Raw genomic sequence first — 19,799 nt, forward strand, 5'->3', positions numbered from 1 at the left:
AGTGGCTATCAGAAGCAATAAATTACTGGGGAGACAGAAAAACAAAAAAGCAAGAAGAGAGACATTAAAAGATAATAGATAAAAGTACTTAGAAAAAATCTTGATTGTCAGTCATTCTTGGGTATTTTAACATATTGCCTGGAGAGCCAGCCACTTAGAGGTGGAAATTTGTTATTTTCGCCCTTTTTGATCCTCTGTAAAACTGTTAGTTTTTCATGGGCTTCCCTGGTGGCTCAGTGGTTGAGAGTCCGCCTGCCGATGCAGGGGACACGGGTTCGTGCCCCGGTCTGGGAAGGTCCCACATGCTGCGGAGCGGCTGGGCCCGTGAGCCGTGGCCGCTGAGCCTGTGCGTCTGGAGCCTGTGCTCCGCAACGGGAGAGGCCACAACAGCGAGAGGCCCGTGAATCGCAAAAAAAACAACCAAACAAACAAAATATTAGTTTTTCAGATAACATCATTAACTTTTTTTCCTCTTTTCAACTTTTGTTCCAGGGTCTTATTTTATGTCACGTTTCTTGCTGCAAATACATTTACTCTTATGCTTCCTGACAGCCTGAATTGTAGCATGCAGCTGGCATGGTGACCTCTGCAGCTGGAATGGGAATTGATTGGCAGGTGGCCTGTGTGTCTAACCCAGAAGTGTCTTCACACACACACACATACACACTCCACACACACTGCCTCCTCCCCATGACCGCCACACACACACACACACACACACACACACACACACACAACCTCCTGCCCTTGACAACACACACGCACACACACACATCCACACACGCTGCGTGACTTCACTTGGCCCCAACTATGGGGAGTCTCGTGGAGGCTTTCACCACCATGATCCTCCAGCTGTCCAGCTGCTGAGTCACCTTGGAGCATCCACGAAGCAGGAGTTCACCAGCAGCTGTGCAGGCTGGTAGCCTAGGCAATGCACCTAGGAGGCCCCGGGGAGGTGTTGCGGGTACTTGACGCGTGAGGATTACTTACTCTAACTTTCTAGTGGAGCCATGTAACCACAGCTCTTATTGCTTTTTCTGGTCATACTTTTGCTTTGAATTCATTTCTTCCTTTTTGCTGTTGATCGCAGCTCCTCTTTTAAATATAAAGTTTCTAAATCACTTAATGTGACAGATCACTTCTGGTATTATATCTCAAGGGCTTTTGAATTTGCAGTTAAAGTAGCAACCAAAAAAATAAATAAATAAAATAAAATAAAAAGCTAGTTAAAATTCCAAACCCGTGATGCATTCATTGCTCAGATATGTTCCATAAGCTTTCAACCTCTTCTCATCATACAGACACATTCTAAGGCATTCAAGAGTAGTGTTTTCTTTCCTTTGTGTTAGAATTTCTTCATCCCTGTTCATATACACCTGGTTTCTGCAAGGGAATTTGGATTTCCAGAGATAAGCAGATTCAAAGCACGTATGCTTTTGTGCTTATTTTCCTGAATCTCTTCTCTCATATTTAGAATTTTTGGAGATTATCCCTTTATGTTGGCCCCTTCAAGTGGAATATTTTCCCTGTGAATAATGAACTGAAAAGTTCTACATATGCCCAGATTGTTTTCAAGATTGGAACAATTTTCAATTGATTTAATAAATATGGGTACCGTCCCTTTATACTCTGAGTCATAATTATGTACATGAATGATAGATGCAAACTTCCATTTATATGTTATTCTTGAATGATTTAAAGGTGTATATCTACACTAATTTTCTTTTTAAAATGTACAGGCACAATAAATTTACGTAGTTAAATAAAAATGGATAAATATAGTGAAGTTTTAAAATCCTGTGTTTAAAAATGTCATCACAATTTTATTGATCTGAGTTACATTTTTTTTTTTTTTTTCGCGGTACGCGGGCCTCTCACTGTTGTGGCCTCTCCCGTTGCGGAGCACAGGCTCCGGACGCGCAGGCTCAGCGGCCATGGCTCACGGGCCCAGCCGCTCCGCGGCATGTGGGATCCTCCCGGACCGGGGCACGAAACCGTGTCCCCTGCATCGGCAGGCGGACGCGCAACCACTGCGCCACCAGGGAAGGGAAGCCCTGATCTGCGTTACTTTGAGAGTGAACATCTCGAGGAGGGACAGGTGGGAAGAGACGGGACATTAGAGTTTGGGGCTTGAAGAATTTTTCTCTAACAACAACAACAACAACAAGAAAAAGCTTTTAATTATTGATTTTGAGAGCCAAAAAAATGTGAATAAAAATGCAACTGAGCAGCTACAAACAGACAGATGGGGTCTGGGAAAAGGCAAAGCTGCCAACCATTTGAGGAGAAAACGATGACAGAATCTAGTGCATGTTTTTAGCACAAAGGTGAGAGACAAGCTCTGTGACATATGTTATGCAATGTCTCGTAGACACTAAAAGTGACATGGATGACACAGAAGATGAACTGAGATCTTTTTGTTTCCTCTACTGTCAGAATCTCTGTAGAAATACGAAAATGGTATAAGGAGAAATAGCAAAAAAAAGAAAGATCTTGAAATGTTTAAGATATTTTCAAGATTACATTAGAAAGCTAAATAAGTTCTCGTTCATACCTAAGAAAGTAATTCTGAAAGTCATCTTCAGAGGAGAGCTTTGAGCCTCCAGGTGAATCCTGAGTTGTGCACTTAATCTTTACTACCGTAAAATATGGCTTATCCATATCACTGTGTAAGTTAATGGGGAATGAATGTAATAGGAGAGCAATTTGTACAAACAAAGATAGAATGTCAAACTCCCTTGATTGAGAGGCTTATATCACTGTACAGTAGCTGTAAAAAAGTTAGCCTGATCAAATAGTAATAAGATGTTGCCATGGTAATACCCTGCTAATGAAGGCATATTGGAAATGAAGACATATACAATGAATTCTTTAAAATCTTGAAAAATGAAAACACACTGAAAATGGTAAATATACTCATGTGTATACATGTACATATATAAATATGTGTACATATATACATGTATATATGTGTGTGCATATATACATATATGTATTGTAATATGTATATAATGCATATAATATATACATTAGTGAAAAAGTCAAACTAATTTGCTCCTTGGTTTTTAAAAAAAATTTATATTTGTATGAGAAGGACTTAAGGAATTGTTCAGATGCTATAATGTGGGTCTCTGGCCCTACAAGGAGAAACTGAAGAATATAAATCAGGCAATTATTGAGATCTGGAACAAAGAAATTTACATAAAAGCCTAACAAACCAGCCAGCCCTCATAATGGAGAGGATGGAGAAAAGAGCTTTCGAAGATGAGATTTCTTTCCCGTCCCCCTTAGCCCAGTCACAATGTATCACACGGTACTAGTGAGTTAAAAAACAGATCCTCTAGTCAGGGGAAAAAGTTATTTTCACATTATTATCCATGTTCGGGCAGGAAGACAATACGGATGGGGTGCATGTTACCCACAGGAAAGAAATACTTAGAGGATTAAGCTAAAATGAGCTAAGAAATGCAAAGACAGAAGCAGTCAGGGGGTGAATGACATATTCACTACAGCAAGTTATGTCAGATTTGTTTATGAGATCAGATATGATTTTCCCTAAAAGCATGGGTAGGACTATTTCAGAGTCCTGTGAATGGTTTCCTAACTCTGAACACTGATATTAATTCTGCCTTCTGTATGATACATATATGATTTCAAAGTTTCCAATAACATTAGGTAATGATTGATAATCATCAGGATACTAAATCTAAACTATGTATACCATGTGGGACCAATATCAGAAGAAGGTCATCATGGAAGCCCGATCAACTGTCATTTTGGACTGAGACAGGAAGAAAAAGAGTGAAGGGCTAAAATCTTTCCACCATGTATTTGAATGGGACCAAAAATACCTAGAGAAGCCCACTAGCTGGGCAATGCACTATATCCCCATGAGTTTCTTCTGTATCTGTGAGAAATGTACTACTGTTTGAAGTGCCATGAATAAGCCTTCAACAGATATTAAAATATGCACATTGCTTTGCAGTTAGGTGAATTTTCAAAATAATTAATTACACTTAATCATTCCTCCCTATGCATTTTCCAAAATGTAAAGATTTATTATCAGTGTTATAAACATCATAAAATATATAATAATGGGAATGTGTTATATTTTATTTTCGGAAGTACCTCTATTGTTTATTTTTAGGAAAACACTCTTTTATTTCTATTTTTAAGTCTCTTTACAGATCATCCATTATAAATTCCCATAGACTATAGAAATATTCCGAAGCCAAAGCATGAGGGATACTCTCGTATCAAAATCTGTGGATCCCTAGGCTTAATATTTCCAGCAAAAAACAAAACAAAACAAGAAACCTTACTTTTCAAAAACTACATATTTTTAGTCCTCAAAGTATTTATTAAAGTGAATTTAATTGTGTCAAGATAAAACTCACCTCTCTGAGAAGTACAAACCCTAATCAAAGTTCAGTTTTTTGCAGATATTCCAACTGAATCTGTTACTTGTTCCAAAATAGAGTTTTTTATAGTAGTTGGTTAATTCTAAGGCAATTCATACCCTGCAAAGTTTAGGAGGACTTTGATCATATACCATCACTTAGCTTTCCACCTCTCTCTCAGTCTTCTTAGTCTGAATTCATATTAAAGCCATGTCATTCCTTGCTTATTTCATTGTTACTCTTGCGCTTCTCCTACCTTATTACCAAGTTTTGAGGTGCACAGCTGAACTTGCTTGATTTATTTGAGTGATATTGTCTTATTGAAAGTTAAATTATGTTAAGCTAACATATGCAAGATAAATACTGAAAGAGATTATCATTTGAGAAAAACAATTTTTAAGCAGGTGATTTTCTATTGACTTGAGACTATAGATTTCTAATTCAGAAAAAAATAAGTTATGAAACAAATTTTAAGACTGAGAAAAAATAGCTGCCTCACTTTTCTGTGAGAAGATTGTTAATATTATTAGGAGAAATTCAGTGCAATTTTTTCCAGTGTAATCTGGAAATATGCTGAAGGTACCCAGAAATGCATTTTCTACTATGATTTATTGCTTTATTAGTGTTTGCTTTAAATTTTAAATTATGCTTTAGACTGCTGCAACTGTTATAAATTTCTCAATATAATACAAAAATGTTACTTTGGAGGAATTTTGCACAAAGATTGTGGTAAACATCATCAGTGTTACTTGGCAAAGCCTGGAAATAAGTCCAAATGTCAGCAGGTATATGAATCCCTATTCTCCCAGGGTTCTTTACTAAGGTGGGCTTGGGTTAGTGCTTAGATGGATAAAGCATAGGGCTGTGTTTTAAGAGGGTAACTCCTGCCTCTATGCCAGTTACATTTTAAGCATCAGGGTGACATTTTAGCTCAGGAAAAATAGGCAGAACCTTGAACATGACTTTAGATAAGTAATGAAAACCCTACAGCCCAATAACTGGAGAACAGGAATCTATGTTGCCATGGGAATTGAATTCAGGCATATTCCTCTCACTGGAGGGAAGAGAATACCAAGCCCCTGAGAAAGCACACTTGGGAAAGATGGACATAGTGACCACAATTAGCTTGTCCTCTGGCTCACAGAGAGCTCCCAGAATCCATCCTGGGGTGCTCCTCTTGGTCTCCACATAGAACTCACATTCCCACTAGAAATGGGCTGGTGACATTCTCGATACTCCCCACATCTCACGACACCATTCTAAGCAACAAGAAGAATGCTAACAACAACAACAAAAATCTACAACTTACATTTCAGCTAAACTAAAGGAGAGAAAACACTTCAAATTTGCATCTTTTAAATTGCTAAATCAACTGAGAGCAGCTCATGCAGCATCGCAGGGGATGGCAAAGTATGGAGAGGACCTAGCAAGCAGTCTAGGTGTCAGGAATCAGCAGCTAACTTTAATGGCAGAAGGAACCCTTCTCTGACTAGGAACTGCCAGGAAAAGGACTGACTGAAACAGGACAAACTCCGCTACCAACGCAGAGAAAAAGCCTACAAGGTTCCTGAGGGTTACAGAGACAATAAATCTCAGAAGAAAGGGAAAGGAAGTGGAAGAAAATATCTTTCAAGTTGAGTTTTTCCTGGTGGCAACATTCACTGAAGGAACTAGGTTTGTGGTTTTCTTTTACTATGTTAAATATTTTCACTCCACCCTCTTCTTGCTTGTGTGTTTTGTGAAGAGAAGTCCTATGTAGTTCTTAACCTTGTTTCTTATGGACTAGGTGTTCTTGGTTTTGTTTGCCTTCTTTCAACATGTTCTTTTTCTCTAAGGTTTTTGCAGTTTGAATATAATATGCCCAGGGGTAGATTGTTTAGTATTAAGCCTGCCTGGTATTCTCCAACATTCCTGGAAATGAAGCTTTATGTGTGTCATTATTTTGTAAACCACTAGCCATTATTACTGCAAATATTTCTTCTACTCCAATCTCTCTTACTTCTCCTTAGGATGCTCTAATTACATGTATAGTAAACCTTTTGAAATTCTTACAGGGTTCTGGGATGTTATGTTCTGTTGTTGTTGTTGTTTTTTAATGAGTTTTTTGTTTGCATTTTAGTTTAGGAAGTTTCTACTGAGATATATTCAAGCTCACTGGTTCATTTTATAAATTGTGGTAAAATGTACAAAACTCAATCTTTATCACTGTAACCATTTGCAAGTATATTTCGGCAGCAGGAAATATATTCACAAGGTTGTGTAAATTTTTCCATTATCCCCAATATAAACTCTGCACCTATTAAATAATAACTCTCCATTTCCCCTTCCCTCCAGCCCCTGTAAACCTCCAGTCTACTCTCTGTCCTTACCAATTTGCCCATTCTTTGTGTCTCATATAAATGGAATCATATGATATTTGTTCTTCAGGGTCTGGCTTATTTCATTTAGCATGATGTTTTTAAGGCCCATCCATGTTATAACATATATTGAAATTTTATTCTTTTTATGGCTGAATAATATTTCATTGCATGCATATACCATATTTTGCTTATACATTGATTAATTGATGCACACTTGGGTTGATTCCATCTTTTGGCTACAGGGAATAATGCTGTTATCAACATTGGTGTACAAGCTCACTGATTCCTTTCTACACTGTGTCCAATCTACTGCTGAGCTCATGGGAGGCAATTTTTGTTTCTGTTACAGTGTATTTTACTTCTAGTATTTCATTTTGATTCTTAGAGTTTCCACCTCCTACTTACATTACACATCTGTCCTTGTGCATTGTCTACATTTTTCATGAAAGACCTTAACATACTAATAATTTTATTTATTTTTTTTGTTTCTGAAAACAAATTTTATTTAAATAAGTGTTTAAATACATTACATAACATTAAAACTGAAGATAAAAAAACACAAAAAACCAGTTTGTTACTTCACATGGCATTGGGCAGCTGTTGCTAGTAAGTTGCGAGCTCTACAGCCACATGACTGATACATCGGTTTGAAATTTGTTCCCTTGTCAAAAGGTTAACTCTGATAGAAGGTTGGCTCTAATTTGGACATCGATCAGCTAGGATATGTCTGGTCAAAAAGACCTTGGTGGCAAGCCAGATGTCCTATCACCTCACTAGAAGGAAGGTGGCTGCTCTAAGCTCTGTCCACCTGGTCACGTTGGAGATACCAGGGGATCTTTCCCCTGATGACCAAAGACTCCCTCTAGCAGTACAGCTGCCATTGCTGCTTCACCCCATCCTCCACTCTCATGGCTCAGTGACTGAATAATTCTATTTTTAATCAATTATTTGTCAGTTACTTAATTTAATTTTAATTTTATTTTACTTTAAATTCTTTGGTGATTCTACAATCTGTGTCTAGCTCTGATGCTTGCTTTGTCTCTTCACACCATGTTTTCTCTATCCTTTAATATGCCTTGTAATTTTGGGCTGAAATCTGGTTATGAGGTATCAGATAATATAAACCAAAGTGAAAGACTTTTCTTGTGGGTTTTATGTTTATCTGACTAGGAGTTCAGCTGTTTTTCATATTTATTGTAGCTATAGATCCCAGAGGATTCAAATTCCTCTGATGTTCTTGTTCTTAACTCCCCTGCTATCTCTGAGCTTAAGAGAACCTAAGAACTCCTGCCTAATTAGAATCTGGGCCCTGCAGCTTTCTAAAATGTAATCCACTTTTAGAATTCCAGATTCTTGTTAATGTGGTAGTAAAGCATCAGGGAAGGGATTCTACAATCTTAGGATTAAATCTCAGTTTTCAGTGGGGCTGTGCCCTTGGACTGTGGCCTTTACACATGTTTTTTTAGCTCCCTTTCACATCTTGGGTGAGACAGGTAGGCTAGAGGGGAGGAAATTGGGTAAATGTCCTCTCCCCTCTCTGGGTTGGAAAAGACAGCTGGTATAACATCCTTTCTCCTGGAGAGTAGGCCTTTGTGATGGAGAATGTTCAGAGCATTTTTCAAAATGGTTATTTTCCCTTCCTCCTGCCAGGAAGCATGCATTTTTAAACAATTTCAAAATTATCAGTATCACTCCTCATTTTACAAAAGAATTTTACAAAGACATGAAATAGTGATAGAAGTTTAGTATTTCTAAAATTTTTGTTGGCGATCCACAAACCATTCTTAGGCAATTGATCTTTTAGAATTGGCTCTATAGCAAATGGAGCTGGTTATAGTTTGAAGAGTTGTGTTTATTGACTATTTATTTGAATTTTTAATAGTGGATTTTTCAAAATAGTCATCAATCACAAAGATTAGAGTTAAATATTCTTTACTTAGTTCTGTATTTGAATCAAGCAGGTTAAAAAGCCTGAAAGGAATCCTTTGCATTGTTTGCCATATGCTGGCCTCTCATAGTGTGTTTCTACAGCAAGAAGATAACGTAATTCATTATTTAATTTTTTTTTAGCATAGATATTTCTCTGCTATGGCTGATTTTTAACGATGTTGAAAAGGTATCTAAATGAGGACAATCCTCTGTCCACAAAACGTCAATGTTTTAGTCATGAATTTGTCTATCGTTTCTTAATAGGCGTGCATCTTAAAGGAATCAGGATATTTTACATTGATTATGGTAAATATTTTTTCTGAAAATGTATTATAGAGGAAGAAATAACTGTTTTTTTTTCTATATCACAACTGAGTCTCATTAAAAATGCTACACTTTGTTGGATAGAAAGGTTTAAAATAAATCTGCTATTGTTTCATGTTAATCCCTGTGGCCCAATTGGTAAGAATCATGCATTTGAAAAGAAGCAGGACTCCCTGGGGCTACATGATAAAGAAAAAGTAAGTCTACAGACAATCAATATCATAGCACCATGTATCACAGCACTGAATCTTTGTTGTTTAGATATAGATTCAAGAACAGTAACCAGTGCAAAAATTATAGTATACTTATGAATTCTGGCAGGACAATATCAACGAAATATTCCATTAATTTGACCCACATCTAACAAATTACATGAAGCGTAAATCCTAGCATAAAATCCAAGTCATTTTTTTTCTTCAGTTTTAAGGTGCATGGTTTCTACGTTGCTTGTATAATTCAAACACAGGGACATTTATTTTATAAGACTTGTAAAAAAACTGAAAATTTAACCTAGTTTCTATGTAGAACAAGACAAAAAAAATCTCACTTACTAATTAAATTTAACAAAAGCATCAACCCTTTCTTCTACTGAATTAGCACCTTTTTGGAGTCACATTTCTGACCCTAAAAATGAGCTCACATCTGTTGGAAGTAATGATATATTACTGTAATATGGAATCATATTGAGCCAAAAAATCAAAGGTGGCAATGGAAGTGGGATCAATGAAGGAGTTTCTGTGAAAAAGACTTTAAACAGAAAAAAAACCCTAATATATTTAAAGATGTTATTAATTTTGAACAAAATAATACAGTAGCTAGACAACGGATAATAAACAGCATTTAACACAAATACCAGTATCTCACTGCACATATTCTATAAGCTGTGACAGTTGTTAAAAGATAAACTGAAGCACATTAAAAATTTTAAGAGTGTATCTGAGCAAAAATCAATTCCAACTGAGCAGTGCCAGGCCAGAAATGGTTATGAGGGCTCTTCCCATAGGAGCCAGGGGAAAGTGTGGAAACAAATAAACAACATTACTGATAAAATGACTCAATAGGTAGTAAGCATATTGCATGGATTGAGCTTATTTGCCAAAGGTCCTTGAATCTTCTAAGTGAATTTTATTACAGGAGGCAAAGTGGAATAATTTGAGGAAGGGAGATAATATGGTTTAAGTAAGATACTAATATTTCTTATTAGTATTATTTCCAAAGATATCTTTGCCATATTTTAATGCAGTTCACACGAATCCTTATGTGTCTGGATGAAGAGTTGGGTGGTAAAAAGAGAAGAAAAGTTGGATTCAGAGATAGAACACAAAACATTTTAGTACATAATTCCACGTAGTGAACGTAGGAGTGGGCAGAGTGCAAGACGATTCATAGCCTGTGAGATGTAGGGGTTCATAAAATTAGAAAAAAAAAATTACTGGAAAGGAGGGAGAAATGAGAGAGAGAGGCAAACATTTCGTCCCATCTATGATTAAGAAAGGTCCAGCAGGCTGTGTAACACATGGAGACGGAGCAGGAAAGGGGTCAGGTCTAGAAATATAAATCAAAGTCAACCTGGTAACACTGATATTTAAAGTCATATGAATGGATAACCAAGAAAAATAAGGGCACCACATTTCAACCCTCAGGAGCATTGTTTCTTATTGTTTAACAGGTATCGTTCAGGTATAGAAAAACATACAAGTGATTTCATTTGAGAAAACAATGTACCATTTCCAGGCTTTCAGTATGACAGGGATCAGAGTGATAAAATGGCATGCTGAAAAGAAGATGAATGGAGCAAGAATTTCTTCAAAGTGCCATTTACTCACACATGCTTAAAGGCAAAGGAGAATGTAGTGTTTGCAAGATAGTGTTTACTTATCTGAAAAAAGCAAGCAGAATCTGTGAGGGAAAGTGCCTTCAGTCACTATAACACTTTTTAATAACTGCTATCTTACCTTGAGTAAACCACTTTAATAGAATAAATCACTCATGGAAGATTAATCCTTTCAAAAGGCACTGTTTAGGAGCATCTTCCTTTTTATATGCTTTAGTACCTTCTTTTATAACTTCAAGTTTTTAACAGACATATTACACTTGCAATAATCTGTGAATATTCTTCAATATTCTCGGAGTGGGAACTTATAGGAATTCTAGGAATTTATTATTTTTTTGTTTGGTTTGAGACATAGAAATTTTAATGATTGTGATTACGCTGCATTTACCTTGGCTCCATGATTTGCTAAAGACAGAATGCAGAATCCCTTATTCTCCATTTAAAATTTATCTTTCGGGTTTGAATTAGTTTGGTGTGCTAAGAATCTGAGAATCTGTACATGGCTGTTGGCAAGAATTTTCAGACTTGGAGTTTGCACAAATGCATGCTTTACTTTCTATGTAAAAGAAAGTCAATGAATCTGAGTGAAATCTGCTTATATTCTTCAATAAATCTTACTCTTTCTCTCTAATCCACACTTGTATGACTAATATAGTTCATTAAAAAAAAGCTGGGTTCCCTGCCCAATAAATGATATGGAATATTTATTACAGATCTCAAAGGACACAGATGGATTTTCAGAGCCCTTGGTTAACTTGGCAGTGATGGTCATTCGAATTTTTTGTTGTGTGATAGGTATACTCAGTCAACTTAATGTGCATGTCAGAACAAATCCTCATACAATACATATAATACCTAGCTCTGCAGGGCCTTCATATAAGGTTTATGTTCAATAAATCTGCTATTTAAACAGAAAAGAGAAGATAATGGATCACTATCACCATGAAATGAGAAAAAAAGAATATCCCAGTCCATTTTTCTTATTTTCTAAATATACATAAATACACAAATAGAGCCAAATTTAATTTTAAAAGTTTTGGTCTGATGTACTATGCAACTGTTCTATGATTTAAACTGGAGTAATCTCTTTTTTTACGACCTTATTCCCCCAGTGTTTTTGGTGGCAATATCTCAAGTCAATTCAGGTTAAATTAGCTGACAGGAATTTTAGGCTTTGAGATCTCCTGTATTTTCTAAATGCAGACATGAACATTTATGGGTATTTATACTGCATCAAATTGTGTCCTATATTTTTGGCATGGAATAAAGTTTAATTGAATATTTTATACACATTACTTTGATGCTCTGTTTTTTTTTCCCTTACCATATATAGCGCGATCATCGAAGTTATTTGAAACAATTTAGATTCTAAGCAATTTGAGAATAGTCTTTTTTTTTGAGTTCCCATACTATTTAACACTTCGCTTAGACAATTATTTATAACTGATTTAATTTTATAAATGAGTTGAGCCTTCTCATATTGGATGTAATATGAGTTGGGTAACTACTGGTTTAATTAAAGAGTGAATGAAAACCAAAATAACCATCTAATATTAAAACGCTGTTGTAACATCTTGATGGAATTATTGAATTAACTGCTTCTTCACTGATTTTACAGTTTTCATCAATTTTTCTTTAACGTTGTTGTCAAATACTTGGACTTTCTATCCTGTGTGGCCTTTCAATCCTGTGTGGCCCTTATCAAGAAGATAAAGGCCAAATGCAGTTTGCTTGCTTATATTTCCCCAGAACTTCACAAAGGACCTGGCACTTTGTATGTATTCAATATTTATCCAATTAAGGATTAATTTGGCCTCAATGACCCCACCTTAATTTGGCCTATAAGACTGCACATGAGTTGGTCCCTCCCTGAATTTCTAATTTCATGTTGTGCTTCTTGTGACACTGATTTTGTACCTCCTCCGGCTGCTTCACTAATCCCAGCCGTATTGTTAGCATTTCCCTCTTAACAACCATTGCCTTTGCTCTTTTCTCTGTCTGGCATGCTCTTCACAAGATTTTCAAGTGCCTTATTATTTTTCATTAGTCAAACCTCAGTTTACTGTCTTTTATTTTATTCACGGTACATTTTCTTATCTGAAACCTCCTCGCATATTTATTCTTTTATCTGCTATCACTTTAACATCCTGGATGACAACTTGGACCTTCTTCATTTTGTTCACTCTTGTCTTCTCAAAGTCAAGAACAATATCTGGTACACATTAGGTATTTAACAGAAAACTACTGTATAAAGATACACATTCTGGCATATGATAAATGATTTGCAAAGTATACTGCAGGACTCGTCTATGCTTCTATAAGTTTTAAAGCACCACTATTTAATGGATGCTCCTGGGGGCATTCCTGAGGGCCATTGAAACGCACACTTAAACAGAACAAAGGAGCACACACGGAGCTTGAAACAGGGAAAGATAATCCCACATAAGGTGGTAAACCAAGAAAAGGCTCTGTGGACTCTTGATCTCTGGGTAAGGAAGTGTTCAAGGCCCAGGGCTCACTCTTATCTGACAGAGCAGAGGTCAAAAAACTATGCAAGAGACTGCCTTTCCCAACAGTGTAGAACATCTTCAATTGTGGCAGTCAGTCTCCTGAAATCCAAAGTAGGCTAGTTCATCCTTCAAAAATCTGTGTGATTGGGTTATTTGGTTCTTTGTGATTGAATTTTAAGATATCCTCATATATTTTGGATATTAGCCCTCATAAGATGTATGGTTTGCAAATATTGTCTCCCATTCAGTAGGCTGAGTTTTCACTTTTTTGATTGTTTCCTTTGCTCTGAAGAAACTTCTTAAGTTTGATGTGATTCTCTTTGCCTACTTTTGTTAGGGGAACCACTCACTCAAACGGCCCACCCTGGCCAGGCACCATAGTAACTACTTGCATGAGTTATCTTACAACAGGATGTCCTGGTAAGGAAAGTGGAACTAACAAGCTACCACCAACAGGAAGAATTCGGGAAAGATCAAAAGGAGAGAGGAGATGCCAGTCCTTATGTCCTACCACCTCCCAGAATCCTTCTTGCTGGAATCCATCTTGGCTGAGCAATGCATGTGCCACCAGGAAGGACCCTGAGTCAGAGTGACTGGCCAGAGACTTGACCGGAAACTAACCCTTTTACTATAAAATCTGAGGCTGCGAGCCACATGGCAGAGCAGTCCTCCTGGGTTCCCTTACCCTCCTGCTCTCCTCCCGGGAGCCCCTTCCCAATAAAGTCTTGCTTTGTCAACATGTGTGGACAATTCATTTCCGAGTGTTAGACAAGAGCCTACTCTCGGGCCCTGGAAGGGGTCCCCGTTCCTGCAACATTTTTTGCTTTTTTTGTGTGTGCTTTTGATGTCATTTCCAAAAAGTTATTGCCAAGGCCAATGTCAAGAAGCTTTTTCCAACGTTTTCTTCTAAAAGTTTTATGTTTTCAGGTCTTATATTTAAATCTTTAATTCATTTTGAGTTGGTTTTTGTGTGGGCTGTAAGATAAGCGTCCAATTTCATTCTTTTGCATGTGACTATCCAGTTTTCCCAATATCATTTATTGAAGGCTATCCTTTCCCCCACTGTATGTTATTAGTACTCTTGTCAACAATCACTTGACCAAAAATGCATGGGTTTATCTCAGGGATAAAAAATGGGAAACGGACCTGAACAGACATTTCTCCGAGAAGATATTCAAATGGCCAACAGTATTTGACAAGGAGCTCATCATCACTAATCATCAGGAAAATGTAAATTAAAACCACAATGAGATGTTACCTCATACTTGTTAGAATGGCTATTATAAAAGAAAACAAACAAGTGTTGCTAAGGATGCGGAGAAAAGAAAACCCTTCACACTGTTGGTGACAATGTATTTTGGTTAATCTGCTATGGAAAACAGTATGAAGATTCCTTAAAAAGTTAAAAATAGAACTACCACATAATCCAGCAATCCCACTTGTGGGAATAAATTGAAATGAAATCAGGATCTTGAAGAGATATCAGCATTCTTATATTCACTGAATCATTATTCACAATAAACAAAACATCAGAGCAGTCTAAATGTCTGTCAGCAGATGAAAGGAAAAATAAAATATAATATATATAATAAAATATTATTCAGCCTCAAAACAGAAGGAAATCCTGCCATATATGACCACATGGACGAACCTGGAGGACATTATGCTAAGTGAAATAAGCCAGTCACAGAAGGACAAATATTGCCTGACTCCACTTATATGAGGAATCTAAAACAGTCAAATTCATAGAAACAGAGAGTAGGACAGGTGGTTACCAGGAGCTGGGAGAGAGGCAAATGGGGAGGTGTTGGTCAAAGAGTACAAAGTTTCAATTTTGCAAGATGATAAGTCCTAGAGATCTTAACTTTGTTAAGAGGATATATTTTATATCATGTTCTTATCACAATAAAATAATAAAATAAAAAGGGTAGGAGGAGGAAAGTATTAGAGGTAGTGGATATGTTTATGGAATAGATTGTGGTGATGGTTCCACAGATGTATACTTATCTCCAAACTCATCAAGTTGTATACATTAAATACATATGTTTTTGTAGGTAAATCATGTCTCAGTAAAGTGATTTTTAAAAAAATAAATAAATGTGATATTTCTCATTATTTCTAATTTTCTAAATTCACAGAATATTAATCCCCGTTGTTTTTTATTTATTTATTTTTTTTTTTGCGGTACGCGGGCCCCTCACTGCTGTGGCCTCTCCCGTCGCGGAGCACAGGCTCCGGACGCGCAGGCTCAGCGGCCATGGCTCACGGGCCCAGCTGCTCCGCGGCATGTGGGATCCTCCCGGACCGGGGCACGAACCCGTGTCCCCTGCATCGGCAGGTGGACTCTCAACCACTGCGCCACCAGGGAAGCCCCCCCGTTATTATTTTTTATTCTTTGCCCTGGTGATGAGGTATGTATGTTTACTAACTGTATTTTTTCTATAGTGTCTGTGTGTGTACACACGGATGTGGTCATGTGCATTGCAGTGTGTAAAAAAATTATTGCTATATACTAATAAGACTTTATCTTTTGTCTCCGCAACACTGAGAAAGTAATGAACCTGTTGTAGTTTGTGTTAACATGCGTATCATTAAGGGAATAGTTTTCCTTCTCTCTCTTTTTTTTTTTTAATTTATTTTTGGCTGCATTGGGTCTTTGTTGCTACACGTGGGCTTTCTCTAGTTGCAGCGAATGGGGGCTTCTCTTGTTGCGGGGCACGGGCTCTAGGCGCATGAGCTTCAGTAGTTATGGCTCGTGGGCTCTAGAGCACAGGCTCAGTAGTTGTGGTGCATGGGCTTAGTTGCTCCGTGGCATGTGGGATCTTCCCGGACCAGGGCTTGAACCTGTGTGCCCTTCATTGGCAGGCGGATTCTTAACCACTGCACTACTGGGGAAGCCCTTTTCCTTCTCTTTTAAGAGTAGAATGTACAGTGTATTCTGGTCCATTCACACCCAGCATCATTGTGAGTGGTGGCTATGTTGCAGCGGAGACTGCAGGCCTGATGGACTGAGGCTCTGATTTGTTTCGACAGGTCATCCACTGGTGTGTTCCTGTGAGGGTGGCCCAACCGGGAGTGCTGAGCTACAGAAAAAGACCTCTGTGATTAGATGATATTTAATGTAAAAGGATAATCATTTAGGATATATGTGTCTCATGAGAAGAAAGAAATATAGCAACTGAGTTTTACAGGTGTATTATTGAATGCCTGACTGAATTAAACAGAGAATTAGATTCAAAGAAGCTTTTAAATATATCATGTGAAAATTAAGTTACAATTACAGGTCTGATAATAGCGACAATTTTCCAGGTAACCTACCCAGTCCCAGATACTATATTATTCACTTTAGATGCCTGATTTACAAACTCCATACATATTAATCAATCAATAGTTTAGTTTACTGTGTAAACTAAAGTTACTCTGTAATCATATATGGTGCTCACTCATGTCAAATGCTATAAAAAAGCTCAAGTATAGGCTGAAATGATCACTGCTCTCATGTTGTTTATATATTATTTGAAAGAAGACAATTAAAAATTTTATAAAAATAAAGTATTTAATTGAGAAGTACAGAACGCTCTGCAAGAGCATAATCAAAAAACAACAACAATCTAGAGGGTGAGATAAGAATCCCGTCAGAATAAATCAAAATTACACTGATACAGAAAGGGTGGATTTTATTATGGGAAGTGGTGTGGGGAAATGACAAAAGATTTAGGGAGAGAAGGCAAAGAAAATATTTTGCAGGCAGCCGTGCAAGGTGGCACGCGTGGAGTGAAGACTCCCAGGCAGGCAGTGCTGGGGAGTTTCTGGTGTGTTTGGAACGTGAAGTGGGCAGGACTAGGAGGGAGAAGTGATGCTGGAGTGTCAGCAGTGACGTCACCACACACCTTATAAGACAGGGAAAGGAGGTTTTAGTTTTCTACTGAAACCGTGTACAAGCCCCCGTGTCCTTGTCTTTTGAAGTAAAAGGCTGACTTGAGAGTTAATGATAGGGAAATGTGAAGACGTAGAAACAAAGAACAGCTGTTGGACTGGGGATCTGGCAAAAATTTAGACCGTAAATCCGCCACACAGCAGAATCACCAAACTCCCAGTTCCCTGAAAGATATCGATAAAGGCCTGACACACATTCCTAAGCTGTTTTTACAGGAAGCCGACCCACCAGATGAAAACTGCTGACTGCAAGAACATAGACCCTAGACTGCTTGGAACCAGAAAGTTGATGATGCCGACTCCCAATTACCTCACCACCAACCAATCAGAAGAAAGCCCATGAGCTGACCACGCCCCGCTCCTTGAGCCATTACTATAAGACTCCTCACTACCCCCTCCAGGATGGGACACACAGTCTTGAGGGCATTGGCCCCCTGTGGCCCCTTTTGCCTGGCAAAGCAATAAAAGCTATTATTTTCTGCTTCACCCAAAACTCTGTCTCCAAGATTCAATTCAAGGCCGGTGTACAGAGGCTGGGTTTCGGCAACACTACCTGGGCAATGAGTAGCCACTGACAGACTCTGGGCAGTGGAGTGATAAGTGTGAAAATATATGTGTTTTGGAACCATCCCTGAGAACATAGTAAGGAGAGCAGCAAGAGTGAAAGGAGGGAGAAGTCACAGGAGGCTGTAGGTTTCAGGTGAGAAATGGTGGCAGCATCAAGAGGGTGACAGTGAGCATTTAGCAGGCAGAGGGGATAGAATTTTGTGATTCCATGGATGTGGCGTGTGAAGAGCTCCACATCCATGGAAGAGTCTCTATGCTTTTGACTTTGACACTGAGTAGTGATGACATTTGCACAGGTAAGGAACACCAGAGAGGTGAGGCTTTACAGAGATAAGTGATACATTTATTTTACACGTTGAGTTAAGGTGATTTTGAAAAGGAACCAGTGAGGATAGATGATAAAGAATAGGGTATAATGATCCAGAGCTCAGTAAAAATGTCTGGGCCATTATCAGCACCCGTTATGCTACGGAATTATCATCACATGATAACTGAATCACGGAGTAGATGTTCTCATCTAGGAATGTAGTCTGACAATGCAAACTTAAGGAAAAACCAACATTCGATGAATAGAAAGTAAAAAAAGGAATTTGTAAAGTTGTGGCAAGAGAGAGAGAAAGAGGGTATCTCTGTTACACCTTCACTGGGTGGTGGGACTGTTATGATGTTGCTGACATGTCAGTAAGAGGACAGAAAGTGTAGGCATTCAAGCACTTCGACGGTGGAGATTAAATGACAATGAGACCGGTCAGTACCTAGAAGCAGATGTGGCTCGTGTGTGTGTGTATGTGTAAGATTCATTTTTTAAGGTTTGAAAGACTTCAGCATGTTTATATGTTTATTCAGAAAAGCCAGTAGAAATTAAAGGTAGATCCTATTGTATAATTTTAAAGATGAGGAAATTAATTGGTTTAGGAGGACTAAAGGGATTTCAAATATCAAATTATGAATTAAATACAGATATTTAGATAGGAGAGATACAGATGGTAAATGAGCACATGAACAGATGTTAGACATCACTGTTCATAAAATAAATGCAAATTAAAACCACAATTATATACCACTACCCTCCTATTAGAATGGCTAATATATATATAGAGAGAGAGTGAGACAGAGACAGAGAGAGACACAGAGAGAGACATCACAAAGTAGTGGTTATGGAACAACTGGACGTCTCTCACACATTGCTTTTGGGACAGCAAAAGCCACTTTGGGGGCAATAGTGGCAGTTTCTTATAAACTCATATGTACACTTAAAATATGACCTGGCAATCTCACTTCTATGTGTTCACCCCAAAGAAATCAACACTTATGCCCACACCTGTATGTGAATGTCAGCAGCACATGGAAACATAATACTCCAACAAAGGAAACAAGGGAAAGAACAGCAACTGATGAATAAATAAATAAATAAAATTTGGTAAATCCATAAAATGGAATTGTTCTCAGCAAACAAAAAGGAATAAACTACTGATATATGGAACAACATAGAAAAACCTCAAAAATATTTTGCAAGTGAAAGAAGACAGCCACCCTCTGATTTCATTTATACAGACGTAAATCATACTGCGGACTGCCACAGTTGGGCTAGGGGTGGAGGACTGATTGCAAAGGACACAAGGGAACTTTTGGGGATGATGGAAATGTTCTATATTTGCTTGTAGTTATGATTCTATGATTGTATACATTTGTCAAAACTCAATGAACTGTACACCTAAACAGTATAAATTTTACTGAGTGTAAATTATAACCCAAAGAAAGTAATTGACTTTATTGGGTTAAATAGACATGAACATGCTTGTATATATTTAGATTCTTTTAAAAAAATTTTTTTGGCTTGTTTTACTGAGATAAAATTGACATATAACATTGTATAAGTTGAAGGCGTACAGTATAATGATCTGACTTACATACATCATGAAATGATGACCACAGTAAG

Source organism: Physeter macrocephalus, chromosome 19, assembly GCF_002837175.3.
Source record: "Physeter macrocephalus isolate SW-GA chromosome 19, ASM283717v5, whole genome shotgun sequence".
Taxonomy (NCBI): Eukaryota; Metazoa; Chordata; class Mammalia; order Artiodactyla; family Physeteridae; genus Physeter; species Physeter macrocephalus.